Source organism: Anastrepha obliqua, chromosome 1, assembly GCF_027943255.1.
Source record: "Anastrepha obliqua isolate idAnaObli1 chromosome 1, idAnaObli1_1.0, whole genome shotgun sequence".
In the NCBI taxonomy this organism is placed as follows: Eukaryota; Metazoa; Arthropoda; class Insecta; order Diptera; family Tephritidae; genus Anastrepha; species Anastrepha obliqua.
The window spans coordinates 107,135,333-107,154,760 of record NC_072892.1 but is presented as its reverse complement, the minus strand read 5'-3'; positions in this window follow the sequence as shown (position 1 = coordinate 107,154,760).

Genomic DNA, 19,428 nt, shown 5'->3' with positions numbered 1-19,428 from the left:
CACAATCACTGACGGTATTGTTAGCCATACTATGCATTCTTACCTTTATATACATATGTACAAATACATATTTATGTGCGTGCATATGGACATAAAACCAACTAGAAGTTAATGCCATTGTTATCTTAACCTGTTGTTATTATACTCCTGTTTTCGCTTGATAATTGGTGACACAAATACTACAAAATCCAGGCGATCTGAGACGCCAGGAGAACTGAAAAATTAAGACAATTTGTCTACATTTACACAACTACTAGACAATAAGATTTTCGCCTGTCCGTGCAATTATCATATTTATAAAAATTGCAAGTAAGGAATCGGTACTAGATGGCAAGCCTAAAATAAGTTAATGTAGAAAAAATCCAGTTTGGTTACGTAACAAGTATTTCACGAAAATTGTTTTACAATAACTGAAACTGCCCACATACAAAGAGTCTTTCAAAAGATGGCCATAGATGTTGTTTTGATATAAAAGATGTAATAATTTAAATCCTTTTAGGTTTCAGTAATTTTATTTCAGCTACCTCTCTTAACAATGTGACTCTTAATATGTAAAAAGTAACATCATTAAATGTCCTCCAAGTGCAATGCAAGTCTGCAGGTAAAATCCACCAAACAGTCAATTCATGAATGCCTAATTGTTGAGAACGTCGAGATTTCGAGTATCGAAGGTTGTGCATACAGCAACAATATTCTCAACAGCACGTCAAGTTTTTGGTTTGACAATTCTTTTTCTATCCTCGACTGAACCAGTTTCATGACATTCTTTCACCAACCTTTGAATTGTCGACTCATTCGCATGATTATTTCCACCAATAAAACCACGAATTTTACAATATGTATCATAGTTCTTAAAGATCGGGCATTTCTAACGCATTGTATCCATGATTGAATTTGTAAATCTGTCCACTGCCGTTAAAAGATACGTTGAAATGATATTTCGGAGGATAGACTTCGAAGCAATGCAACAAAGCTAGGCCTCACAGACAGAGGCATAAGAAGTCGAGTCATAGCATGAAGCTGGTTACAAGCATGATGGACCATTTTAAAGACGTCGTTCTAGGCCCCGCCGAAGTAAACCAGATAGTAGTCCCGGAAAGGTAGTCTGCCCAGAAGAGAAGGCGCAATTGTTACGACGCTGTAAACGACGGTCGCTGGAAGTGCGAAGGCATTTTGAACTCTACCTCATCCACAGAAAAAAAAACGTGTCTACTTGAAAAATGTCAAAGATGGCATGCGAGTATAGTACAATACGTAAAAAAGGTCCTATCTACGAATTATTTATTTTGTCATTTGGGCGTCTCTTTTGAAAGACCCAGCATAAACGGCACATATAATAACCAAATACTATAAAATTCAATACAAGGTGACGCAAAATTAACCACTTAATCTTCTGATATTATAATTTTTACAAATGGCGTCGTACGTTAATCATATTTGACACTTGTGAACTCAACAGCTGCAGTATACAAACAAAAAAGCAATGAAGCGCATAAAGGTCAAAATAAATATTTGCATCACTCATAATCTTTTTTTTTAATTTAGTAAAAAAGTTATTAAAAAATAAAATTGAATGTTTAATTTTGCGCCACCTTGTATCGGGTGTTTTTTTTAAAGAATGATAATGCAAAGCAAAAATTTTGTTTGAATACATTTTTTTTTATTATAATCTGGTAGATAATTTCATGCCACTTATAGCTTTACGAGTTACATGTCCATTCGAACAGTTCAATAAATCGATTGTTAAGCGCGCTGTGGGGCAAGTTGCGCCATCTTGTTGGAACCAAATGTCATCGATGTTTAAATGAATAATTTTAGGAAGCAAAAGTTCAGTCAAAATTGCTCGATAGCGCACACCTTTCGCCGTAAAGGCAGCTCCTTCCTCATTTCGAAATAATGACCGATTATGCTGCCAGCGTGTAAACTGCACGTTCGGGAACAGATATTTTTATTTTTTAAATAAATTAACCTTACTGAACAGAAATGTCAGCACAGATTATTATTCACAGCTGTTAAACCATAGTTATCTATATCAACATTTTTTAACACTTTTGCTTCTTTTTCTGTGCTCGTTTAATTATGGGGAATTTTTAAACTTAATTAAACCCTGCAAAATTGGGTAAGTCTAGCTGGAGTAGCAAAGTTAAATTTCAACTGAAAAACTGACCCTTATTTGACAGGAGTTCTAAAAAGACTGCCAGTCGTTTCTTCTTTTCCATGCTAACCAACCCTGATTAAAAACACCAAGTGAAGACAAGTTATTTTTTTAGTAAGGAGGTCTGCCTTAGTCCCAAAACCAGCAGATACCGAATCAATACTTATACATCAGATATACAGTTTTTGCGTCTGTTCGTACGACTTGACCTAGCCAGCGTACTGGAGTACTTGCAACGGTAGCTCTGGTTTGAATAATGGCAAATATCGGTGGACCAAGACTCCAGACACAACAATTTCTGGCAGGAGGGTCTATCCTACTCTATGGGGCAACAGTTTGGTGTGGTACACTTAAGCACACTACATATACACGAAGCATAAATTCCACGTACTGCTTGTGCGCTCTCGAAAGACTCAGCACTTATCATAGCTGGCCTATGTCCACTTGACCGGGTAGGGCAGGAGATGTGTGAAGCTAAAGGCATAAGGCGCAACAAAAACCATTGCGATCCCAGTGAACACATGAAAATAGTAAAACTGCGAAGTGTAGTCCAGAGGCACTCACGATGGAATAGTTCAACAAAAGGCTGGTGGACTCACCGCCTCATCCCCAGAGTCGAAGAATGACTCGAAGGAAAGCACGGATAAATGGGTTATTCCCTCAACCAAATCGTTAGCGGTCAGGGATGTTTTAAACATATATGTATATACATACTGTGAGAAGTGCGAGCCAGCAATCGACGAAGATGCGAAACAATTTGCTTTTCGGCTTTGATATTTTAATATGCATTGCAACTTATATATTTATATGTATATGTATATTTTCTATATCAATATTTTAAAATCATCCCTTTTTTGCTAATATACAAAGCAAATTACAAATAGCTAGCTGTATATATGTACATATACATGAAAACCTCTTCTAACGGGCACCTCTTTTAGACGGACATCACCCTTGAGCGGAAACTTTTTGCTATATCAAGTTTTAAGTATGATATACAAATTTACGGAACAAATTACTCTGTCTCACGCGGACACTCTCTTGGCCAAACAAAAGTTGTGAATGTCCGCCCGAGGGAGGTTTCACTGTATATTCATTTTGCCCGACTGTGCTAGATTCAAGTTACGCGTACAAAAGAGCATTGATGCCATGTTAACAGCTCCCATTAAAATAAAGCAAAGAAGGCACAAAACGCAACTAAAATGGCGCATCTACTGAAAAATGTGTGTATGTATGTAGTTGCAGATCATATTGGCATGCACACATGCATATACGAGTAGAAAGGCATACTCGTACATGTTTGCACACGACTTCACTAGCTTAGGAGTAAAAACATGATACCATTAATGTTTGCGTGTATGCATGGGAGCCCATAAGCTGCGGATGAGGGGCGGCCGTTCGTGAAATTATTTATAACCTTGAATAAATCGCCAATTTCTAAGCGGAGCGCGCATGAGAGTACAGTACTTGTATTTGTAGTTTGTTTGTATTAGTGGCCTGTCGATGCATTCTAATTTTTTTATTTATTTTTTTTTTTTTGTACTAAATTGAGATGAGTTTTGCATTACGGAGAAATAAACATTACGTATGGGTCCATCGTAACCAAGTGGGCTCACGCATGGCTACAATTTCAGGCTCCATTTCCACCGTGCACATGAAATATCAAACTTAAGAAAGCGATTTTTTTCTAATAGCCAACGCACCACACTGAGTACATTTTGACCACCAAAATTTATTCATTAAAACACTTGGCCATTCGGAGGTGGCATTAAGTTGTAGGTCTCTCCATTTGTACATATAAAACATGCAGACGCATACCAAAAATTAGTGTAGTTAGTTATATACATATATACGAGTACAAATGTATGTACAAGGTATCACCCAAATAATCATCCAACTTTGTTTTGATTAACTTTTTTTTAATAAATAAAAGGATATGATTTTAAGCGATGGAAATCTTTACATATTTTGACACTTATGCCCTCCATTGCTTACCTGTTTGTATACTACAGCTATTTAGTTAACAAGTGTCAAACATGACTGACGTACGACGCCATTTACACAAATTATAAATCTTCCGATAGGGTGTTTAACTTGGCGCCACCTTGTAAATATTGCCAAGTATATATGACTTTATGTATGTATAACATTATGTGTACTACAGAACTGCCCTTCGAACATTCGTGGCTTTTTCTATTGGAATAATTTTAACTGACATTTATGTATATGTTTTATCATTACTATTTTTATGAATTGTTAGATCTACCGACAAATAGTGAAAAAGGGAACCATAGAAAGCCGAAGAAAATCCGAACACTCTTGCTGGCAAAAAGTGAGTGCATCCTTGGCAGCGACAATAACTTTTGTTAGAACCAATCTTGTCAATCTTATATATAAAAATGGAGACGTTTTTTTGTGTTCGTTAGTCGCCGATTCACGCCTAAACGCATTCACCGATTTCAATCAAACTTTCACAGATCATTGGTATTGGTCCATAGATGGTTTATGTGAAGTTTTAAAGAAATCGGTAAAAGTATGCGTGCGTTGTGTAAGTGTGAAAAATGCAATATTTGCGTGTTTCCCTTATACGGACATTAGGTATACGGAATGAAAATACACGCGAATGAATAGAATATACACAGACATGAATAACATTGCTTCCATGTCGAGTGACGTATGGGACTGTATTATTCGTAACGCAATAGTTGTCCTCTCTTTTGTTTCCCTTTTATGCATGCGTGACACGGCATCAAAGCACATTGCTTTTTTTTAAACTGGAAAAATATTTTGAGCTTCATTTGAACGTTTTATGATTTAGATAAAATAAAAATTCGTTAAATATATTTGATTACATTAATAACCATAAGACTGTATTTTTCGAAGTTCAAAGCCGACGAGCAAAATGTAAAAAATAAATCCTCCTGTATGTATATATACTCGAAAAAGTTATGCTAACACTTTTTTCATGCATTTAGGTAGTCAATTTTATATGGGCAAACGTACGTTTACGAGATAAAGGTATAGCGCTGAAGGCAAATGCTCAGGATATAGTACAAAAATGCATATTTCACATAGTAATATTATCATTGTTAAAAGAGAACAAGTTTGTATTAGGTAATAATTAAATAATGCAACCTTATGTTCTGCTTTGACGAGTGGAAAAACCAAAATAAATAATTATATAATATTTGTATGTGTGTTTAAAAGAGTTGGATTATTTTGTGAGTGTAAGCGGTTTCAAAGCCAAAGAATAGTTGCAACATTAAAAAATTGCTGAAACACATTTTCATTTAACAACTAAAATAACAAATATGAGCAAAATATGTACTTTCTTCAATTTTCTTCTGTTGCCAACTTTCTGAAAAACGTGAATTCACCGCGATACGATACAGAAACAAAAAGACAGCGACAGCGCGCAGAGGGTTTTGAGCAATAATATAAATTTGTATCAAACAACGCATTAAATAGTCATTTTAGTATACTTTTGGTGTTTACTTATTCAACTAAATGCATGTATTAGTTTTTCTTTAAGAAATTAATCTAAAATTTGCAACTTTTTTTTTATGATTTCTAAAGATTACTTTATTTTTGCCCAAGAGCAACCTTGCGTACAGAAAATTGTGTTGTACCTAAAACTTCACCACTATAAACTTGGTCCTTATAAAGGGCTTTCACCACAGTTTGTTTACTGGATATACTGAGGTCAAAATAATCAGCTGTATCAAAACCATTTGATGAGTGGTCAACAATTTTAAAGTGCGTTTTTCATTGTTGTTTTTTTTTTTTGGGAAAAAATGTATAAAAATAAAATATATTGTGCGAAAAATTTTAATAATCAGTGAAAATAAAAAACGGTGGTTTCGTTGTTGTTGTTAGCGATTGTAATGCACATTGTGAGTTTTTCATGTTTTTTTGATTAAATTCAAATGCGAATAAATGATATCGATCGTCGGTCGCGTAGAACGCAAAATAGATCAAATGAAAGGCAAAATCAATCACAAGAAGAGCGAAAAATTCAAAACCAAAATCAAAGGGAACGTATAGCCAGATCACGTTCAGGCCATTCACCTGAAGAACGTATACAACGTAATGAGCAAGATAGATTAAAATAAACACAATAAACAAAGCACAAGGACAATCGCTAGAATTATGCGGAATTGACTTAGAATATCCATGCTTCTCCCACGGACAATTATATATATCATGTTCACGTGTAGGAAAACCATCAGTTCTGTTTATTTATACCACAACTCAGGGCAAAACAAAAAATGTAGTTTACGAAAAGGCTTTGCGTTAGTTTAAGTTTAAAATTAACATTAATTTTATATTCTAAAAAAAGAATAAATACACATAGAGTGAATTTAAATCGAGTGTTCATTATTCATTCTTAATTTTGATATGCCTAGCGAAGCAGGCAGAGGGTCCGCTAGTACACTATAAAGTTGCACCTTTTGGCACAATTTCTTACTAAAAATTTTTTCCCATGTCTGTCAAAGTCAAAGCAGTCTGGTTTAAAACTGGATGATAGCCTAGCAACAGCAATAGCAGCAACGGCAGCAGCATCAGGATGGGACTTGGGAGAGCATCGGCGTAGTGCAAAGTCAAAGCAATGCAAGACACAAACTTACCAAATTCTGGCGGGCAAACGATTGGGAGGTCAGAAGATCGGTCAACAGAGCGACCGACCGACCGACCGATCAACAGTTAAACCTAATCGAACAACAGCAATAGCATCAGCAATGATACAGTCCACAGCAGGAGCACCACGACTGCATGAGTGTGTGCATGTGTGTATGTGTGTGTATATTCTCTGTTCTGTGTGAGAGCATGCAACTCGACTAGTGAGTACAAGCCTAATGGTAGTTTATGAATATTCCAGCATTAAACAATTCAGCACAGCGAAACAACAACAGAAATGGAAGCAGGTAGATTGGCATCATTATTGTTAATGAAAAATTGTAATGACCATTAGCGTTGTGAAAAAAATATTAACTGCCATTTTTTTTAACTATCGGACATCGAAAATAACCAAAACGACATAGCAAATGGCGATGGTAGGGACTAAATGTGAGTGTACTCGTATGCATGTATGTATGTATATAATTTTGAATGTATATCACATACATTTCTGCAAGGCACAAGAATTTGTACATCCATATACATATATCTTATATGAAGGTATATATGTAATATAATAAAACTATATATATGTACATGTGTGTATGAGCGCGATTATTCAGAATAAGAGTTATTGCATCTACAACCTCGAAAAATGACGCAAATTTACGTGAATTTGCTGCGTCACAGTATTTGATATTAGCTAATCGAATCCGCACTTTAACGTATAAGTACTAAATTTATAGAAAAAACTTAAAAAATTATTTCAAAGCAAAAAATTAGATACCCAGTTACTTCATTAAGCAATTGGCTTGTTTCTAAATCATTTTAAGCTGGTGCATACATCTCTGAAAGGTGGTTAGACCAAGCTTATCTTCTAATTTGTCGTGTTCGTCTTGCTGTTTTCCCCCTCACAATGTTATGCCGTATCAGAATAGTTTTTTTTTGTTATGAAAAGCTTTTTTCGTGGTCGATATATGTTTGGAAATTTGCCTTTGTCTGCTGATGAATGATTGTTGTTGAAAAAAATGTTTGCCTGGTTATGTTCGCAGTGAGCCAATATGTCATGTATCCGCACGTGACCGCCATGCAATTCATTATTCCTGTAAAACCTTAAAATAAAACTTTAATTCAATTATTTTCTGGAATAACTAAGTCTAAGCACCAGATATTACATCAATTCATTTGTGTGACTCGCAACGGCAGTGTTATACCAAATTTTTATAAAAAAAAGAAAAGTCTTTAAATTAAAAAAAGAAATTATAGAAATCAATATTAATTTTTAAAAATGAACAAGGAGAGAGAACTCTATTACTTCGAAAACAAAACTCAATCAAAATTGTGAAAATATATTGACTTCAATAGAAGTATTTGTAAATTTTTCTAAATAATTTATTTTATCCGTTAATACGGTATTTTAATTTGCTAACAGTTCTGACCGTGTCACGCGTTTATTCTTACTCCGATAATACAAATTAAGTTATTTCATTAATAAATAAAAATACATTGCACAAGAATTCAATTTTATAGAAAATGTGTATATCAAGATCGTCTGCCACGGCTCCTGTTCTTCTTTCACACGTTATTACGAATCGCTGTCAAAATCATGCAAGTTATATTTAGTGTTGCCACATGATTAGTTTTTGGATAGGGTATCCAACACTAACAATACCATCCACTCACGATAACTTCTGTTCAAAAAGTATCCGCGATTTCTCGTTTGAATCGCTCTAAAGATAATAGCTTCCATAATTAAATTAAGCCAAATTTCTTGGAAGTTGAAATGCTTTTTTGTAATAAAGTTTAGTAATTTTGCTTTTACATTCTCCAAGGCCCAGAATGCCTGTGATTCTAGATTTATATATGTATATAGGTGGTTCAATTTATTAATTTTATTTATTCAGATTTTTTATCACTAAAAATAATTGTAACTAAAAAAGGATTTATTGTATTGAATTTTAAAATAAAAATCACATCTTTAATTATACTTGTTATTAATTATAATAAAAATATTTTCTGAAATTTCGGAAGTATGTCATCATAATGTGGAATTTTCTTGGCAGCTTTTCTGTGCTTTATTTATTACGTTCATAGTTTTATATTCAATTGCATGCAACGTTTACATTTTTCTAAAATATCGATACTTTACCTTCGATACCGATGCAACTATTAGTATCGATCCTTATCGCCTGACTAATGGATTAAATGACAAATGCACATTCGGGCAGCTTCCGATTCGTTTCTGAACCGTCTCAAGCCCATAATCAAGGCAAAAGGTGGTCATATAGAGCAAAAGTAAATTTATTCTTAGTTTTGTATTATTTTCACAAATTTTTTACTTTGAATTGAATAAAAGTAATTTTATTTGAATTTATGGCCTTTTTAATTGTTTACACTTTGAATGGCGAGCCCTGTATTATAGCGTCCAGAAACGTGCTTTAGAGCAGAGAAGCAGTAGAAAAATGGGCAGCGGATTGTAAGCTAGTTCTAGATTGTCATTGGGTTCCAGACCATAAGGGCATTGAAGAGAACGAGATAGAAGACGATATAGTTTAAAATGAGGTCTCTTATTCCTCGGATTTTGTCAACGAAATGCCAAAGTCAATACGAATACTTTATAAATAATTAGACGAAAACATGATCAGAAAATTCAGGACAAAATGGGAGAACTTGTACACTTGCAGGAAGTCTTGTGTAACCCCAAATTCGCAATTGAAGCAGGCACCATGCAGGTATACTGTTGCAAAACTCCAATTGGTATCAAATACCAATCAGATACCAGTTCAATCTAACCTAACCTATCTTCTGATATATCTTAGTATAGATGGGCCCTAGTTGCTGCTGATGCTTACCCCCCTTACAGTAGCTACAGAAGTAACAACCAATCCACTGGTTCTTTGATTGCGGCTACCAGCGCTTGGAAAACACTACAGTGGTGCGGTAGCCTGAATTTGAGCTTGATGTGGAGCTCCTCACAATATACTCCTTCATCAACCCCTCTCTTCAACTTCGAGCTATCCATAAACTTGTTTGCCATGCCGTTTATAAAATTCACCCCTCCCGCACATATGTATGTACAAATATGTATACATATATGTGTTCTTATATGGCACCTCAATTGTTTTTATTTAAATGATATTGCAGTCATTCATTGATTTATTTATCCCCTTTCGGCGTCCCTTGTGCATTCTTACATAGGTAGATATGGAAAACAGATGTACGAGTAGTAAATTACAATTTTATGAAGAACTAAACTCTCTCAGGCTCGTTGCGGTAAACCAAAATACATCCTTAGAAAGACGTGACCCATTGAGCGAATATAAAAGGCCGGAATTGCAAATCATTTCACTTCTTTTCCATACAAAATTTGCTTCTAGTATTTGCAAAAAGGTGAAAAACAACAAATGTGCCTGCGGATATCGAAATAATGAAAAGAAGAAAGTTCATGAAAAGGTAGTGGAACACATTACGCTGAAAGTATTCGAGACATTCATAAATTGATAATTGGTACAAAGGTGGACATCAAAAGGGCAATAATGGCAGAATCACCAGTGGCAGTGTTTACCAATATGCGCCACATGAGGTCGAAATAATGCGGATGGCAGCAGAAATAGCAGTCGCAATCGCTGAGTCCCTGTGGAAGTGTGATCAGACAAACAATTGTATTTAAATAGAAAACGCGTCTCGCTCTGATGACAATGCATTTTCTTATTGACCAAACTTTGTTTCCTTAAGGAGAACAAGTCACGGACAGAGAAAAAGGAATGGCACGGACTGAAGGCTGAGGTTAGAGATCAAAGTAAATTACCAGCAATCGATGTGCAGCACTGCAGGCCCTATGTATGCTAAGCGTTAGCACAGCAGATGTTTAGTCTTTTTAGTGTTTTGTCTTTCACTTAAAATACATCAGTTTCTGAGAAAAAAAATGTTTGAACTATCAATCTAAAAATGGTTGTTGCTGGCTTTGGCAGTATTACAGAAATATTACCTACAATTGGTTTTTTTATTTCTTGCGAAGCTTTACCATGATCGAAGTGCATATGCAGGCTTGTTATTGCGCCTGTCTAGGAACGTCCCACAAACTAACTCGGCAACTCGGGTGATCTCATGACGCCTCCAGTGTAGTTACCAGGATGATAGATTACAAAGCTTGGCCATCCGAAGCAAATTTGTGAAAGTATGATACCTCTGGCTGTTACATCAAAGGGGATTTGACAGAGAAAGAGGCGAATTAAATCAAAACCAAATCGGTAAATTGAGGTTAGTTGAATTCAAAAAAGAATGATAGAAACAAGAATGCGCCCATCAGTGAGCGCGTGACGTCACATTAGTGCAGTTTCATGAGAGAGATGTGAAAACAATAATGCAAGAAGAAGAAATTACACAATCAACAACGAATAAATTGTGCAAGTGCGACGTCACACACACCAAGATTCTGTCAAATTCGCTGAGAGCAAAGTAGCGGTAGCACGATCGGCGCCACCTTCATATTCTCTCCATCATGGAATACAAGAATGACAAAATACACCGTGAGCTGAATACAATCAGCCTTCCAATCAGCCATTGCTCAGATGGCAACGAAGTATATTAAGACGGGCAATGGTTGCGTTGATTTTTATTTCTTTTTGTATAGCGTTTTTCAATAGGTGCGCTTCAACTTTTTTCCGATAGGGAGGGCGAACGACGCAATATTTTTTATTTTTCGCTCTATTATATATTTTTTATATAATTTTGTATATATTGGCCATCCTCTGTTGTAAACAAACCGCTGTCGCATTTCTTAATACGTCAGTAAATCAGTTGATTCCTTCAAAATCGCTGAGAACCGGTTTACGGTCTGATGTTGGTCGCACCTTGTGTATTTTCTCCATCGAGGTTCCTATATCAAAAAAAGAGCCTTCAAATAATTGTCAATCTCAGATTTGCTTGAATAAAATATAAATTTACTTGAAGGATTAGGCTACTACACAGGTGGAACAACTCTGCATATTATGGGATATTTTTCAACGGGAAAATAATTTAAATGGAAATTCTGAAAAAGGTCCTTTATTTTACGTATCACAAATTGTATAAATTATTTTCTTCTTTTTTTCAAATTAAAAGAGAATGACGGCTGCACAGCTTTTGCGAAAAAGCTTTTTTAAAGTGACCACAAATTTTATGCGATTATAAAGGGTCCGCCATATAACTTTACGGAATTAAAAATGCTATAAAAAAGAAACTACTCAATATTTTTCCAAACTGTTTTTTTATTTTGAAGTACAATCCTTCCGGTTAATGATGAAATACAACTTCATTCATATGGCTGCCTCGGCTAGCCATGCACCATCCCATACGATCGGTCCAATTTTTCAACACATTTTCGATTGTATGCGGCTGTATTTCAACTATGACATCGCGTATGTTGGTCTTCAGTGCATCAATTGTTGCTGGTTTGTTGGCATAACACTGGTCTTTGACGGCACCCCAATTCATTCGGTGCTTTTCTTCTTCCCATTGCCGTACGTAATTTTCGTACACATTCTGCAACATTACCATGATTTTCAAAGTAATGTCGCAATATTTCCCAGCGTTCTTTGAGCGTATACACAACCATTTTCGTTCAGCAGAAGAATAAAACTAATTTTCTGTCAAATCAGATGACAGCTAAGTGTTACCATTCTTCAAATAATACCTAGTTCAAATCCGTAACGATATATGGCGGGCCCTGTACATGCTAATAGTAGCATCGCGTGTTTTTTTAAGAGCTAGAGAACTTAAAATGATAATATAAAACAGAAATATTGTTGAAATCCATTTTTTTTATTATAATTTGATAAATAACTTCATGGCATTTATTTTTTTTTTAATAGATATCCGGCATATGTCCGCTGCGGCTACGACTTAAATTTGAGTCCATTCGATCAGTCCAATTTCTGACTACTTTTTCCAATCTGGCTGTATAGCATCAATGCTGGCTTGAATATTGCAATAAAACTGATTAAATTTTGGAAACAAAAATTCAGTCGGCATGTCTCAATAGCATGCGCCAGTCACCGTAACAGCAACTTCTTCCTCATTTCGAAAGAAACAAGGACCGATGATACCGTCAGTGCTCTCTCTATGCACTTTGCGAACAGATTTACTTTTTTCAACGTAAATTTCCACAATTAGGATGCATTGTTCTGAAGCTAAAAGATTGATGATGACTTGCCAAGCCTTACTGAATAGAAATGTCGACACAGTTTGCCATTCTCAGCTGTTATCGACATCGATAGTTTTCATGCTGCTTAAAAGAAAACACACAATTTTCAAAAAGAACAAAAATTTTTTAAAAATTATTTATAAAACCAACCCAAAATAGCTAAAGAATTCACTTGAATGAGTCCGACCGCCTTGAAAAATGTAGTCTCGAATAAAAAACGTCTCAATTTTTCGGAACATTACGCATAGGACTGAAAAAGGCTGTGCCAAAATTTAACATAAATATACTTCGACATTTTTCTCACCTTATTCCTTGGAATATGTCGTGTTCAAAATCATATTTTAAGTAAAAAAATTTAAGATTCTCTAAGTTCGAAAGGATTAGACCACCTTCTAATATACAAGGGAGTTATACAATTAATCCGCACGTAAAAATAATACCACTTTATTATCAGAATGAGACGGCCGGTACGGTAAACTATCAGTCAACGCAGAGAGTATCTACCTATATTAGCTGAGAATATCCCACCTTCTTATGAATGTATGTAAGTGAATCCGGTGCAATCATTTCCTCGACGTGCACCAGAAATCGATCTTTCACAGACTTCAACTTGAACTTTAGGCGGAACGTGGGCCGTTTTTGTTTCCATTAACCTAACAGCTCAAAGGTGATAACCAAAACTAACATAACTTTTTCTATGACTGGGCTTCAAAATGTTGCGAAGAAACCATCTATTTTTGCCGGAAGATCATATTTAGCGATCAGGCGCAATTTTTGGATAAAATAAATATGTTATCAGGAAGAATTGCCACATATGCAACCAGCACGAGGTTCAACAGATGAAACTATGTAGTGTCGATTTTTAGCAACAGGGGGGCAACATTGGCAACAAGTGATGTTGGTGAAGACACCATCGGCAACCGCGAGCACTATTACTGGACATGTGTCACACAGTGAACGGTCATGTATGAAAGCATTAAGGGCGTACTAATAGTTACTTTCGATTCACCAACCATCTAGGAGTAGTGAATAAAACAAAAAAAGTCCTTTAAATTCAACATCACATATGATTTGGCAACATTGCATTATTTTCTTTAGACAAACTATTGTGTAATTCCATTGCTTGTCGCAGCATCCAGCCTGAAAGTATGCAAAATATAATAAAAAAATATAACTACTTATACTTGAAAGCACTGGCCTAAGCATGTTGCTTGAACATGGCTAAACTTTTGCTTTCACATACTTATACACTTTTCGCATACCGATCAGTGCAATTTTCTAGCAAGCAGAGTAGTGGTAAATCGAAATCAATTAATCTCACGAGGAAGTTATGTAAATTGGCCACAGGATCGTGCGATTTTATCCCGCTAAACTTCTTCTTGTAGTGCTTTCTAAAGCCTCAGGGCTATGCCTATTTAGTAATAGACCGCTGCCCCCAAAGTCTATACAACTCAGGGCATTGCTCATATTCAACGGGAGCTATGCAAGAGTGTCATAGAAAATTGGATCTCTCAGAGCCGTTCCGTGTGAAGCTGCAAACATTTGAATGATGTCATATATAATATGAAGGTATACATGGACCTTCCAAGTATAAAAATACAAAAATTTATATTTTATTCCACATCAACATCAAGTCGCCATTTTAGAAAATTCTTTACACAACCCTTTAAAAGTTTCAATTGAAAATATTACTTAAGTTTAGAATATAGTAGACCTCTTACAATTTGACGATATCTTCTTGCAGTAGAGTTCAATGGCGAACGGCACACTCATTACTTACTGATTGTAGTCGCTACTATTTATTACAGCAAATTTTTTGAAAATCAAATGTCTGCCTTTCATAAGTAGTTATATTCGTTAAAAATTCATATGGATTATGCTGTGTCTTCCTGAGGTATCAGATTTTAAGATTTATTGCAGGTCAACATTACACTGTATGACTGTCGAAATGGCTTGTCTCCTCCAGCACCAGTCACTCATTCGTGCATGTGTCTGAGCGCACTTGTTGCGATATGGCTCGAGAGGCTTCACATAGATGCTATAAATACACACATACGCATATCTATCTAAAAGACAGATCAAACAATGTATTCGCACCTTAAAGTTTATAAACTTCTTAAGTAGGTACATTCATATGCACGAGTATATGATATGTGGATTCTTTAACGCATTGCATATGGAAAAGTGGATCAAATAGGTTTTATGCAAAGTGAATGCATGCTCGATCACGCTTGAATATTCCATCATTGCAAAGGTACAAGTGGGAGCAAAAATGAAAAGTCATTAAAAACTTGGTACAGGAATATTACCACACGCACTCTTCAGTAGTTGCGGTTACCGAGGTAGTCACTTCATTCACTACCGTTCAGGTTACGGTCTACAATCGCAACCACTCATTTGTTTACGTCACCTTAGCCTACGGTTCCTACGAGGCATGCTGCAGTATCAAAACAGTGGGCTGGATTCAAAAATAAAGTAAATATAATTTAATTCATTCAACTTAAATAATTTAATGCCACATTATTTCCAAGGAATATATATTTTTAATTTCTGAATCGTATTTTAAAAAATAATAAAAATAATATTACTTTCAGGTAACGAATTGACGTCGATCTTTTCAGTTTTACTATTTCATTGGAGGATTGCCACTATTTACCGAGGCATAGAAAATAAATAAATATTAGAGAAACCACTTTTTCTATTGTTTTGATTGCGATTTCGAAGCACAATTCTTTGCTGCACGAGAATGAATCGCTTAATGCCTCTTTCGAAATGAGGAAGAAGTTGCTGTTACGGTGAATGCTATAGAGCCATGCTAACTGAATTTTTTTTTTCAAAAAATTAATAGGGCACCTTTCCATACAGCGCACTTGCTTAACAATCGATTTATTGCAATATTCAAGTCACCATTGAAGCTATACGGCCAAATTTTTTGGAAAAAGTACTCGAAAATTGGACTGATGGAATGAAACGTGAAACTCAGAGCCGCGGCGGGCATATGCCGCATATCATATTCAAAAAATAAAGACCATGGAATTGGTTACCATTAGCTTATAATACGAGTTTCGTTAAAGGAGCGGGCTGGGATTAAAATTTGTTATCTTTATACGTTCTCTGATTCTGCAGAACAATAGGGTGATATCAAATATACCTTTTACATAATATTAAGATATTCGTAGGCATATCTGCATGTAAAACGTTTATAGCTTCATTGATTGCTTATAATAACTTTATTGTATTAAACATTAGAACTTTTGGCACAACTTTATTTTTTTTTACTTTTTTCTATTTATTTCAGACAATTTTAATTCAATTAAGTTTGATTTATTTTAATTCGTTTTATTTTATATTTTATTTTATGGAATTTTTTTTTTTAATTTTTGATTTTAACTTTTTATTTTTTTTACTTCATTTTATTTTATTTTATGTCTTTATATTTTATTTCGCTTCATTTATTAAAATTTTTGTTTAATTCATTTGCTTTACGTTTTTTTCTATTTTATTTTATTGTATTTCATTCTTTTGTTTTTAATTTTAACCCAGGGCTTGTTGCTAGCCAAATACAAATACAAACGGTTGCAACCGGGTACAAATTACCATATAATATATATTGTTTTTAAATATTTATTTAACGTAGGGAGCGCGTCTTTTGTTTCTATGCAGAAAGGTACTTGAAGCGGCAGGTCACGATATTTTTTAGAAAAAAGGTTAGAAGTGGTTTTATTACCTCTGAGGTATTTTTTACCCAGTAGCCGCGAACGCAGGGTTAATATGTTTTTATATTTTTATTGTATTTTGCTTTATTTTATTTGACTTCATATTATTTTATTTTATGCCATTCTATTACTTTAATTCATTTAATTATTTAAGTTTTTTCTATCTTATTTTATTCCGTTTTTTAAATTATAATGATATATGATTTAATAAATTTATTTTATTTTATTTTATTGTATTTTAATTGTTAAGATTTTATTTCAGTTCATTTTATTTTATTTCATTGTATTTTATTTTATAGTTTAATAACGTTTTATTTTAATTCATTTTATTTTACGTTTTTTCTATTTAATTTTTTCCGTTTTTAAACGTAAGTTTTTCTCTTCATTTTACGTAATTTTCTTCATTTTAATTTATTTACTTAATTTAATTTCTATAATTTTTTTCTTATATTATTTTGCCTTATTTTCCTTTTATTTAGTTAAATTTTTTATGTTTTACTTTTTTCTGATTTATTTTATTTTATTAATATATTATTTTATTTTAATTTTTTTTAATTTGAATTTTTTATTATTAGTTTAATTTATTTTATTTTACTTCATTTTATTCATGACATTATATTTAAATTTCTATCATTTAATGTAATCAATTTTTTTTTTATTTTACTTTTTTCTATATTATTTTAGTTTAATTTATTTTTCTTTTTTGATTTTAAAATTGTATCATTTGATCATTTTACTTTATTTTCGTATTTTACTTGATTTTATTTTGCTTCATTTAATATAATTTAGTTGTTTAATTTTTATTCATTTTATTTGACGATTTTTTCTATTTTATTTTAATTTGTTTTTGTTTTTGTTTTTAATTTTAAGGTTTTAGTTTTAATTTTTTTATATTATTGTCATTTGTTTTATTTTACTTCATTTTATTTTATTTATTTAATATTGTAATTTAATTGTTTTATTTTCCATTTCTATAATATAATTAAATTTTTTATGTTTTACGTTTCTTTCTATTTTAGTTTATTTAAATTTTTTTTAATTTTAAGATTTCAGTTTTAATTTTTTTTTATTATTTTCATTTATTTTATTTTCCTTTATTTTATTTTATTTCATTTAATATAAAGTAAATATGTTTTATTTAATTCATTTCATCTTATTTTACGTTATTTTATTTCATTTACTTAATTTAATTTCTTCTATTTTATTTTTGTTGGTTAATATTATATTGCTTATATTGTTTAATATTATATTATTTTACTTTAATTATTTCATTTTAAGTTTTTTATATTATTTTTGTTTATTTCCCTTTATTTAATTAAATTTTTTGCACGCATTTTATTGTCGCGCCCTTCTGTGCATCAACAAGATGCGCATCAAGCACACGCAATGAACAGCGTTAACAATGGCGATAACAATAGCAACAAACAAAAACATATACAACCGGTTGCATCGTCAACTTAGAGAGGGTTAATATTTGTTTGCTTAGCATTTTGGATTTGACAGGTAAGTGGCGCTTAAAGAATCAAAGTCGTACTCATACGAGTATGAGAGTGAAGAAATTCAAGCTGCATTACTTTCACATACATACTTACATACATACATAATACATATACGAGTATGCATGGCACTTTTTAAAGCAAGAACGATTGTAAATCAAAGTCATTTAAATACCAAATGTGCCAATTGAAGTGCAGTGTCAAGTGACTATACAACACATGAAAAAGTGTGAGAATTTTAATAAAAGATTCGTAAAATGCAGTAAAGGTTTGTAATGTTGTGATAAGTTTGCGCCTTCGCGCATTAGCATATGAAGTGGTGTAGCAGTAAACGATTGATTTTGAGCAGATTCGAGAACAACTGTAATTCATTTATATTAGTAAACTCTGATATATGTAAGTATTGTGTAATGATAATCTGTCTATGAAACATAGAAATTATCTCAGAGACTAATTTGGATTACAATATTATTTCAACAATTAGTTGCGATCGATATATAAAATAAAAGATATAGAGATAAGAAGGGAGATTTGTTTGTTTGTTAACAGTAATAGTAGCCCCGCCAGTGTTGGGCATATCACCGGTCGTCTTCGTCTAGGTCATCTAAAGGTAGGCCCAGGAAACATGCTGCTTCGACGGGTGGGGTCCAGAGGGAGAGGGGTGTTAGATGAGTCGGTTTAAGGGGGCATGTGAAAAGGTGGTTAATATCGTGCGGGGTGCCTTCACATGTCGGACATATCGCACCCTAAATACAAAAGGGTCACCACTCAAAATGTACTTCTGCTCAAATATGAATGAGACGTTATCAATAAAACGGTCCGCGGATGACATATGGCAAAAATAAATTTTTTGTTTTTTGGTAGAACTGTTATAAGCTTACATGGCAAATTTCAGCGTGATATGTCACATAGTTTGTTTTCTGTGCTACTGTAAACAAGTCAAGCTCGAGTGTGGAAAATTTTGAATTGTGACACTTTTGTATTTAGGGTACGATATGTTTGGTATGTCGGGGTCGATTCTGGATAAGTAAGAGTTTAACCTGCTACAATATACAGAACGTAATTGTGCCAGTGTTACACGTGTCTCATGAGGAAGCTGGAGCTCTTCATCTGCTATAGGTGGTTTAGACTCTGATTACGGCATTCACAGGAAGGGAGCTTAAAAAGGTGGTGACGGACTACCGGTGAGTGTCGTTTATTGACTGTCTAAACACTGTCAGGTCCAGTATATGACGGTCAGTTTTGTCCTGGATAAGAAGG